The following is a 12,181-nucleotide window of genomic DNA, read 5'->3' on the forward strand; positions in this document are numbered from 1 at the left end:
TATTATCCCTAGTTATTTCAACGTCACGGACCTAATCCTCTGTGATAAAGGCGTGATCGGAGGATAAGTTCAATTCGGCAATTTTGTTCCTATATAAATATGAAACTCAAACTCTATTGTAAATTCCTTTGATGACATTAAAGATTTAAAAAAGGATTGTGAAGACTTAAAATAGGGTTTATTTCCTTCACATTAGTTTTATATGGATTATAACATGGATTTCTATATTGTGATTACGTGTATGTCCATGAGTGGCTAAAAGCCATTTTCGGAGTTAAGGCCAAGAACATGATTACTCTTGTTATGAATAGAATTGGTTTTGGTTATTTACCATTGATTGTTGTCTATTTATCTTTGTGTGAACTATTTTAACAATTCTCAACCCTTATTATATTTGCTTAAATGTATCATGATTCCAAAAGAAGAAAGGACAAGATAGAACGTGGGATAGATAGAACTGGGTTGTAACACCTTATAATTAAAGATATGATTTTCATTTAGGATATGAATATACCTAAGTTCTCTAGGTGGTTCAAATACAAGATGAAACATGAATGTATTTAACTTAGTTCTCACATCGCCGCCCAACAATGTAGTTGTGGGGATAAGTTAGATTATTGATTAGATGTTCAGAAGTCCATTATCGTAATATCATCCCCATGGGCCAATAACCAAGATAATTAACATAACAAATGATGTTATATATCTCATTATAATTGTTTGTAGTTCCTTAGCCCTGGCTTTCTCCCCATAATTCTTCAAAACCTTTTTTTTACTTCATTATTTTAGTTTATATTTAGATATAACTATAAGACATATGTGGTTAAGATTACACTTGTCTAATCAGAATCATTGAACTAGTCTTTTTATAGTTGCTTAACATTAGTCCCAGTGGGTTTGATACTAGAATTTCTTTAATGCCACTATATTACGATGGTGGACAACTTAAACTTGTGTGTGCACTTGGGAGCAACATGGCCAACCTTTGTCTAAAAATCTTGTTAGCGACTTGTAGATTTATTGGCCATGTTATATCATTAAATTGCACATTTTAGAGTTAAAAAGACTAGATTTTTTAGGTTTATTCTATTTTGGTACTTGAGAGCTAGTGTTAGATCAAAACTAAGGTAGTTGATTTATTTATATTGAGTTTTGTTTTAGTATGACAATTCATGTCATGAGTTTTGGTTCAAGTATGGAAAATAATGATGTTGATATTGATATAATTTCATGTTCAAGTCTAACATCGAAAGGTTGTTTATGGTATGTTATTCCATGGATGGATCATGGTTATGGCTTCATATTTGGTGAACTATGAAATTTTAGTAATTTACTTTCTTTGATTCCACCCCCTAGGCTAAGGGGGTCCCTCTTGGGTTATTTAATTTATGCACTTACTGGCTTTTGGGGGCTAGTCTTATAGTATTATTTTTGCTTTATTTCATAATTTATTTGTTTCGGTTATTTATTTAAATCATTGGAACATCATTTCAGGTTTGCCCTTTTATCTTGACTTGGCGTATTTATCTTGCATCTTTATTATTCTTATATTATGATTTAGCTCAGTTGGGCAATGATGCCTACTGAGTACCCTTGGATTTTGCACTCAACTACACTTCAATATGTTTTGGTGCAGATTTGAGTACTATTAGCCACTGCAGATATTTTGATCGTGCTGTTTAGAGTTTCGAAGGCAGGGTGAGCTCTAGAAGTTAGAGATTTAATCTTTTCTCCTTCATCAACTTTGTTGTCTATTTTTATTTGAGCTTGATATACATTGACTATTATAGTACTTGTATTTCATTTTTTCTACTGTCTATAGTTCCAACACTACTAGGTCGTGCAATGATAATTGATCTTTTTTCTATATTTCAGACTATTATTATTATCATTTGAATTATTATATAAGCCTTTACTTGTAAAGTTTTGACTTTTATTTCTTTTTCCTCTAAATTAGCTCGTTGTTTCTAGGTCTAGGCTATAGATTAGCTTACCTACTAGTGGGATAAAGTAGGTACCATCATGATTTGTAACTCGGGTCGTGCTATGTCTTAGGTGATAGGATAGACTATGCATGCATTAAGAAACATGATCAATTCATTTCTTACCACTTCCTTCATGATTGGGTTCAACCTTATCTTGTGCTACACATTATGTTTGTGACTAACTTCCATGAATGTCTTATGCCTACAAAAATTAGGGTTTATCCATTGTATGTCTTACATATTGAAATAACCCTTCAGATTATTTTCCATATTTCATTTATTTACATCGTTAGAGATTTTCTATAGCCGTCCCTAGCAATTATGACTTGTTGGGACTAACAGTTTGGTTATCGGGTAGTTCATTTGGTTTATAAGGCCAATTCCCAATTTTGAAGTCTTTCTTAGTTCAAATTGGCTACAAGGAAAAAAACATTACTCAAATAATCTCTTATGCTAAATCTGACTATTCCAACAACTCAAAAATGTTGAATTTTTTATAAATGGACCTTTTGTTTAGGTCCTGAGGCACTCAGGCTCATTTTGAGTTACTGATCAAAAGTTAAGAAAGGGCAAGTTGAGTATAGGAACTACTTTTCATCAAAATAACCTCAGATGGATATTTTGAGTATGTTATTGAGTTTGAAATGTTGAATTTGACAGGGTATCATAGTTTTTTTGAATGTAATAGATCTCGGATAAATCTCAAGGGGTTGGAATAATTTTTATGTCTAAGTTGATGTTGCTAAATCCACTAACCGTGAGCTATTGATCCATTCACGATCTGGATATCTCTAAAAGTATCACAAAAGAGATGTTAGCATCTCTATAGTTACATCCCCTAGTCTCGGCACCATATTCATGTATTCAACTACTTGTCATCACCAAAGCAATAAGAAACTAGGGATGGCTTCTGCGATCACGGTGCTGCTATCATGATTGGAACTCCTCAATGCCTGGGAAGGGTATAAATACCCCCATTTTCAGCCTATTTTTGCCCATTAATCATCCATTCTCAAGAGACTTTAACCCAAATAAGTGAAATAGCTTTGGAAAAGCATTATGGTTGCTTTTGGGAGTTGGATATATATAGATATTGCGTTCTTCCTTCAAATTTGAGGTGTGATTCCTCTATTTCATTAGTTGATTTATCCTTTATTTCTCTAAGATAGCTAAACTTTGGTGACTTGATTTTTTCACCAGTATACCTCAAAATTCACCATTTTTAGGGCTAAATGTTCCTTGACCATACTGGGATATTGAGTTAATTTAAAAAATAAAACTTTCATAAATAGAAATGACATGGGATTTTTGCATTATTGTAGATCCATAACACAATAGTGTAATATGGGTAACACTCATCTATTTCATATTAAGTTTATTGTGTGGTAAATAGAAGAAGCTTCTTAGAAGGGAAAATCAGTGATTTAGCAGATTCTTTGTGCTTTCTATGGCATCCAGGTAGGCTAGTCTTTCCCCTCCTCTTTGTTTAAGATAATTCATATTAAGTTTATGATATTGTGTTATATTTGGGCCTAGTTTTAGGTATTGGTAATGTGATTGGCAATGCTTGGGTTAGTTGGACCGTTTAGGCTATTCAAAAACTGTAATATAGGCATAATTGGCTTAGTTGCTCATTCTTTAGGTGAATATTCATTTGTATGGTGAATTGAAGCCTAGTTAACTTCTAATAGTAGATTTAGATACCTTAACCTAGTATGGGGTAGAAATTACCTTATAATGGATTTTGGAGATTTAGAAGTGGGTTCTTCGACCCACCTTAGGCCAATATTTTTGTTCTTCCTTGTAACCTTTTATAGGCATGTCATACACCTGGAAAATACTTACCAAATTAATATTTAGAATATTTAGCATTTGATGGTTATGATGGGTTGGTATTGGTAATTTATACTTATTGGTTTTATGATAATGATATATTTATATATATATGTATATACATTTACCGATTCTAGTCTGGGCAATAGTTTTGATAATGATACATAAATATATCAGTTTCAGTTCAGATACTAACCATGATAATAATTATATGATTAATTGGTTTAAGTTTAGGTATTCATCATCATATTGATTATATAATTATAGGTTTGAGTCCGATTATTTATTACGACTATGATGATTTATTATCCAATTTATAAAGGAGTATGATATTGATAATATGGATATTAGTTCAAGTCAAGTAATAAGAAAGTGTTTTAGTATTGAATAACATATATGATTCTAGTGTATCTTACAAATTTGTAAATGATGGTGGTTTTATAATGCTATACTGGATTGTAACCTCTAGGATTTTGGGGGCCTGCATTGGGTTATTTAATTTTTTTCACTTATTGGCATATAGGGGCTAATCATGTAGTTGTAGTTTCTTGCTCTTTATGATATTATTTCTGACTTATTTATGTAATTGTATACAATGATGTGGGAGTTATTCTCATGTTTATCCCTTCATCTTAACTTAGCTATATTATCTTAAATTTTATCATACTTATATCATGATTTTGCTCTTTCAGCCAGTGATGCCTACTGAGTACCAATAGTTTTGGTACTTATACTACACTTCTGTACATTTTGTATGGAGATCCGAGTACTAGTTGCCATAGTTGATTTGAGGATTGTTACATGGTTTATTTGTAGATAGGGTGAGATCTTGGAGTTAGAGTTTTCTCATTTCATTTTATTTATCAGTGTGTAGTATTTTGTTTCAAGACATATTGTACTTTCTATTCTACAAATTATGATGTGTTATAGTAACTCTTGTACTGACTATACCAGTTTGTGGTATGGTTTTCTATTATAAGCCTACTTTTAGATTTTTTTTCTATTATCTTACTTTTTCATAAGTTGCATTCTCTATTTAGCACTTTTTGGGACATTTTTCACAAAGTTTGTGCATTACAATTAGCTCCGGTCTATGATTCGGCTGAGCTACGAGCGTGATTTAGTAGGTTCCAACATGACTCATAAATTGGGTAATGATAAATTTCTATCAGACCCAAGGTTTCACCAATATTGTTGATACGAAAGCAAGTGTCTAGTAGAGCCCCATAGATTAGAAGAATGACATCTATTTCTTATCTTGGGTAGGTTGTAGAACATTCGTAGGAGTTCATAACTTCTTTCACTCAATTTGTGATAGGTGTCAAAGTTTATTTCTAATACATTTCCTTGGTTTGACTCTTTTGCAGATGGGTAGGACACGAGCTACCACTACATGAGATGAGGGCTCAAACATTGATCTTAGGGATCCTGTCGCTAGTCATAAATAACCTAAAGATCGAGTACTGTCTTGAAATGTATCCCTAAATAGGGGCCATGATAAGAGGCCTTCACTAGCCCTATTTCTTCTACTAAGCCATAGGTTCTTTTATCTCGGCTAGCAGTGGGACAATAACCAGCCTATGCTTTACTGAGATTTATTTCTTGTTTATTGTTCAGGGATGCTTTGATTCATATTTTGAGGATAGTTAGTGGTGTACCATTTGATGGTGAATAATTTACAAATTAGGCTGGTAATGAGTTGGGACGCAACCTACAGTTACGGCTCCTAAAGTTGAGGTCCGTTTTGCACCAATAGTTGGTCAACTATTGGTTTCCTAACCTACTATATCTATTGAGGAGCATAAGATGTTGGGAAGATTCTTGACCTTAGCTCTGCCTAGGTTTTCTAGTGCACTGGGCAAGGATGCATATGAGTTTCTAATTTTTTGTTAGTATAGGTTCCATAATTTGTGCCTAGTTAAGAAATGTGAAATGGATTACACTATGTTTTAGTTGGACTTTCCAGATCAATATTCGTGGAGAAGTTATCTTGATTCCTTCCCAACTTTATCTTCTTCTTTGGCATGTGCTTCGTTCTCTGAGATCTTCATAGAGCAGTATATTCCTTAAAGCCTTAGTGATCTTTGAGGGATCAGGTCTTGAGAATGGATCAAGGCTCTTTTATAATTATTGAGTATGAGGATTATATTTATTAGTTGGATAAGCATGCTACATCTATTTTGTCTAAAAACTATGAGAGGATTTGATACTTTATTTGAGGATTAAAACATGTCTATCATGTATGATAGGTTTGTATGCTTTATTCAAGGATTAGGACTTTCTTTTTGCATGTTTACTCAGAGTTTTATTATTGTTTGTTGGTTTATTGTTGAGGTTTCTGATCACGCTCGAGTGATAAAGGAGATGCATCGTAGTGCTCAAGGGGGAAATAATAAGAGACCTTATTATCATGGCAATTTTTGTGGTAGTCGTAGTAGCTCCCATTTTAGTAGAAGTGGTTCACAGGGTAGGTACCCTCTGTATTAGCATATCATCCTCAGACTCAACCTAGTATACCTATTCAGGCACCACTCCAGATTACTAATGTAGGTATGTCTTTTATTAGTGATGTCATAGTCAGGGTAGTGAGAGTTCTTTATGGGGTACATCTTCTGGGAATTCTAGTCGTGATTGTTATTCTAGGTCTTCTTGATCTTCTATTTTATCCTAAGTGACATGCTATGGGTATGGATCTTTGGGAAAATACTCGATAGAGTGTCGTAGTCATGGTGTAATTATTATTCTAGATCGGAGTATTTCTTATATTAGATTGATTCATCCCTCATCTAGAGGTAGCATATGTCATAGGGTGGTTCCTTAGGGTTTGTAGAGATTCTCAGGTAGTTATGGAAGGTGATCAGTCAAGAGCCTAGCCAGGAGGCTAGCGTGGTCAGTTGTTCATAGTACATGGTAGGCTATAGTCTTTGTCTTCCGATGTTGTTTTTACAGGAATGATTTTGGTGTGCCGTCAGATGGAATTTGCTTTAATTAATGCGGGATCAACATACTCTTATGTGATTTCTTATTATGCCTTGTTGTTAGGTTTATCTTGGTGTTCATTATTTGTGCCTTCATGTGTATCTTCTTCTGTGCGTGATTCTTTAGTAGTGGATCAAGTGTTCATATCTTGTATTGTGAATGTTAAAGATGTTGATACTCATGCTGATCTTATTATATTAGGCATGGTTTATTTGATATGATTCTGGGCATGGACTAGTTATCCAACTTTTATGTGGTTATAGATTATTTTTCTAAGAAGATTACCTTAGCCAGGCCTCGCATATCACCGACTGTGTGGCAGGGAGCTAATAACAGTGAAATAATTGGGATTATTTCTTATATGTGTGCTAGGAGACTTATCATAAGGGGTTGCAAGTTTATATTTCTTATATTAATGATGATAGTTTGGAGAATCTGTTGCTTGACATTATTCCTATAGTCCATGAGTTTCCTTATGTTTTTCTCACCGATCTTTCCAACGTACTTCCTGCCTATGTGATTGTGTTTGTTATTGACCTTGAGTATAGAACATGACCTATTTATATGGAAACTTACTGTATGGATCCATCTAAGATTAATGAGCTAAATTATCAACTTTACGATCTTATTGGTAAGGGTCTTATTAGACCAAGTGTGTCTTCTTGGAGAGGTCATGAATTTTTTGTGAAGAAGAAATATTGATCAATGTACATATGTATTGAATATAAGCAGCTTAATAGGGTGACAGTGAAGAATGGTTATTCTATGCCTCGCATTGATGATTGGTTTGACTAGCTTTAGCGTGTTGTAGTGTTTTCTAAGATTAATTCAAGGTTTGGTTACTATCATTTGATTATTCAAGATCATTATATCCCAAAGACAAGCTTTAGGACTTTTTACGATCATTATATTTTCCTATTGATGTCTTTTGGGTTGACTAATGCCCAGTCATGTCCATGGGTATGATGAACCGACAGTTTAGGACTTATTTGGAATCTTTTATGATTGTTTTCATTGATGACATGCTTGTGTATTTGAGGAGTAAAGAGGAGCACGCACAACAATTGAGGACTATTCTCAAAATATTAAGAGATCATATGCTTTTTGCCAAGCTCCCAAAGTGCGAGTTTTGGCTTGAGTAGGTGATATTCCTTAGACATATGGTGTCTAAGGATGGAAATATGGTAGACCCAAAGATGATTTAGGCTATTCTAGATTGGGCAAGGACTATATCTCCGATAGACCTTCATAATTTATTGGCTTGGCTAGTTATTATAGATTTCATTTAGGGTTTTAACACTATTTCAACAGTGATAACCAGATTGACTTAGAAAGAGGTCCCTTTTGAATGGTCTGAGGAGTGTGAGTAGAGCTTTTTGAAGATCAAGGAGTTCCTTTAGTTGGATCTTGTTTAGGCTCTTTTTGTCAAGGTTACAAATTCATCGATTATGCTAATGCTTCTAGTATTGGTTTGGGTTTTGTATCGATGCAGCAGGGTCATTTTATGACATATTCTTTGAGACAACTTAAGGTGAACGAGTGCTACTACCCCACTCATGACTTGGAGTTTGCAATGGTAGTTTTTGTGCTTAAGATTTAGAGGCATTATCATTGTGGTGTGTATTATGAGATTTTCATAGTGTTCAGTATCTTATGACTAAGAGGGAGCTTAATGTTATGCAATATAGATGGATGGAGTTGCATTGTAACAATTCAAATTTTGGTCCCTAAAAATTTCTATGATTTTATTCTCACTGCCCAGACTATGACTCTCCATATGATTCGTAGGGAACACTAATGTGCCTTTAGGACCCAATCATAGAATTTCCAGTCTGTTGGCCTAAAGTATCTTCTATGTCTATGACTAGGGGATATGAGTGGTAAAGACTCAAAATAAGACATATGGTGTCTTCTGTAACCTAAATAGTGTAATGCCTAATTGTTTTATCTTTCATAGTGATAAGACCATGTGAGTCATAATGACTGAGTACGAATAGTATGGTATAACTCATTGCCAATTTTGTCTTTTTTATCGTAGCCACTGTCTAAACTAATAGTGGGACCTAACGAGTTGTGAGGTAACCTTATGACTTTCTAGGTCACTGGTAGCGGCTAAGCAATCAATTTACAGTCTCTCTATTAAGGACGATTTGATCACTTTTTCTTTTTCCTTACTTAGACCCCAGATTCATAAATCACTTAAGGGGTAATTTGTCATCCTTACCATACTAAAAAACACTCTCAAACTCTGTAAAATCTCTAAGGTCAAGATACTTAGGGTTTCAAAGATGTTGTTGATTGAAGGGCTCAATGGTTGAATTCTCTACATAAATCTTGGTATTTCAGGCATGTTACTCTTTCCTAATATTTACTTTATAAAAATTTTGTATGTAAATGGTTTAATTGGATGGTTTGACTATTGGTTTTGATGTGGCTATGGGTTTTACATGGTTGATACTTAAAACTATTTTCCGATGATTCATTATGCATTATTTTCTTTAATAATAGTTTTAAACTTGTGGGGTCGATGAGAATATTCAATAAACAAAGAGGCCTTGGTTTTCCCCAAATTAATGTTTTGAAATTGAAATGGTTTTGAATAATTGAGTTCCCTACACCTCCTTGTGTAAATGGCTTTAAATTGTCTCTTGGTTTAACTTACCCACCTATAAAATTGCATTTCTTTTATTTAAATAATGAACATGGACTTTTGAAGGCTTATTTTCTATTATTTGATTTACCAAACAAAGGTGGACGAGGCATTCCCCCAAATTATTTTGATTGCTATGCCATAGGGATAAGCTTACATGTGCATGGGTGTGATGATACCTATGGGGTACCTTAATGGTTGGTTCATTTATTAATAATTGGGTTATGTGAAACTTACTTTAAATTGGGTTTAATGGGGTTATCTAGGTAAGCCATGAAGGTGTGGGTCTTAGATGAATTATACTGGAAAGCCATGTTGATCGGCGTGAGGTTTTGTCTGGATGATCTATGTGCCTTGTTCACACTATTGGTATATTTCTATATTGGATTGATGTGGGGTTGGGGCATTCCCTTTTCTTCCTTTATATCTCTAGTTCATGAGACTAATATGCACTAGGCCTTTTCACCAGGGGGAGCTAAACCAATATAGCCTATGGGTGCTTGTTTATGATAGTTGAGCTACATAGTCTAGGATAAACTTTATTTCTTGCTAAGTCTTATTCCCTGTCCTGGCATGATATGTGTATATATGGATTATGGCATTATTTTATCCCCTATCCCTAAGTTACATGCTAGTGCTCCACTCATGAATCATCTTCGAACGCTGTATCCTCATGTGATATAGGTACTAGAGATACTTTTACTTTTCCTATGTAGTGTCAGGTGGATCAACTCTATTTCGATCATTAGTGGTGAAATGTTGAGCTTCTATTCTCTGGAAGATATGGTCATTTCATCATTCTCTTTTCATAGACTAAAATTAAATAGTTCACATTAAGATTATCATTGTCATTGTTATTGTATGAGTCAGGGGCATGTCCTAAATTAGATTGTCTTTTGGTATTGATTAAACGCTTTATGGATAATGTTGTTGACTTGGGTGGTTTTTGTTATTAGTTGTTGGATATTTAGTTATCTTGGGTTACTTTGAAATTTTACATCTTATCTTTTTATATGTTTGGAATTTAGCATTTGTTGGGAAGTCTTTTTTATTCGACTAGGAAATGGTACTGTTCCCCGCTCCTGAAGGACTTGAGATACCCATCATGGCAAGGTCCAAGTTTGGGTCGTGACAAAATTGGTATTAGGGGCTAGGTTTTGTGTCATTTGGTGTCCACAATGTCGTGTTAAGTAGACTTCCTTTTATGAGTGTGTAGTATTCCATACTTATAAGAGAGAGGATACACGTTATGTTGGAATGTTTTTTCTTTCTTATGAACTACTATTGTGTTATATAGTCTAAGGCCTTGAAATATCCTTTGTTTCTCTTTTTTTTCTCTTTTCTTATCATGCCTCCCAGAAGATCTGATGTTTGTAGAAACTCTTCTATCCTGCTTGAGGATAATTTGGACGTGTCTCATCCTATTAAAAGAGTTCAGACCCAATCTAGGTGCACTGCTTTTGATTGATGAAATAGAGTTCCATCGGTCCCCACTGATCCTTCTCCCACTGATAATACTCCTACTCGGTCACCTCTAGGAGATATTACCTATGTTGTGTTTGTCATTCCATTCATCTGTGGACCTAGTTTGTGATAGCTCAATAACATTAGTCGGGTCATGTTGGTGCTGCTATGACATCTTCTGAGTCCTTCAGGGTGGGGTAGTTTATTAGGGTGAATTGTCTAACATTTACTAGTTATAATGTTTAGAAAAATTCTCTAAGGTTTATAGATTAGATGGAAAAAATTCTTTGTGTGAGGCATTCTTCGAACTCAAAGGATGTGGAATGCGCTGCATACAAGTTGAAGGATGTGTAGTATAAGTGGCATAAATAATGGTATCAATCTAGGGAGATTATGTGGAGTTTACATTAAGGGAGGATTTCTCTTGCACTTTTTTGGATTGCTTCTTTCCCAGGAGTTGAAGAAAGCGATCGCTAAGGATTTTGTTAATTTAATGCAAGATAATATGATTTCTAAGGAGTATCCCTTTAAGTTACATCAGTTGTCACGTTATGTTCCCAAGATAGTATCTGGCATGAGGGCTAGAATGAGGAAATTTACTTTTACGTTGTCCCGTGATTTTATTTTTGAGAGAAAGTATATGGAAATCTATAGGCTTGTGGTGTATATGTAGTTGGTGGAAGAGGAAAAGAAGATACAAGCAGAAGTAAGTAAAAGATAGAACAAGATGTTTTGGGATACAAACTAGGTTGGAGGTCAGCGGTAGAGTAGTCGAGATGGTGGGAAATGGTCTAAAAAGAAGTTTGGCAATTTTAGTTCCTATTCTACAGCTAGTGCTTCATATCCTAATTCATTCGGTTATCATCATTCCTAAAGCAATAGTGATTAAAGGCACCAGGTGACAAATCTTAGGTCAGTGGGGTTCAATCAACTACATCTTATTCCCCATGTCATTTTAGGGATAAGTGCATTATGGTTTATGTGATAAGGGGACGAATAAGTGTTTTAGATGTGGCAAGCCTATCCATATTTAGAGGAACTATCTTTCAAGCGATGTCACTACGGGGGATAATAGGCTACCGATTGTAATTGCTTTTTCTCCCGCACTAATGGATGCTACTTTTAGTTCTGACACTTGTCGAAATTATTTGTATGCTCTTGCCACTTGTGAGGATTCCAAGGCATCTCCTAATTTTTTTACTGGTATGCTAAAAATCTTTTCTCATGAGATATATTACCTACTTGATCCTGGGTTTACACTCTCTTACCC

This window comes from Capsicum annuum, chromosome 7, assembly GCF_002878395.1.
Source record: "Capsicum annuum cultivar UCD-10X-F1 chromosome 7, UCD10Xv1.1, whole genome shotgun sequence".
Taxonomy (NCBI): Eukaryota; Viridiplantae; Streptophyta; class Magnoliopsida; order Solanales; family Solanaceae; genus Capsicum; species Capsicum annuum.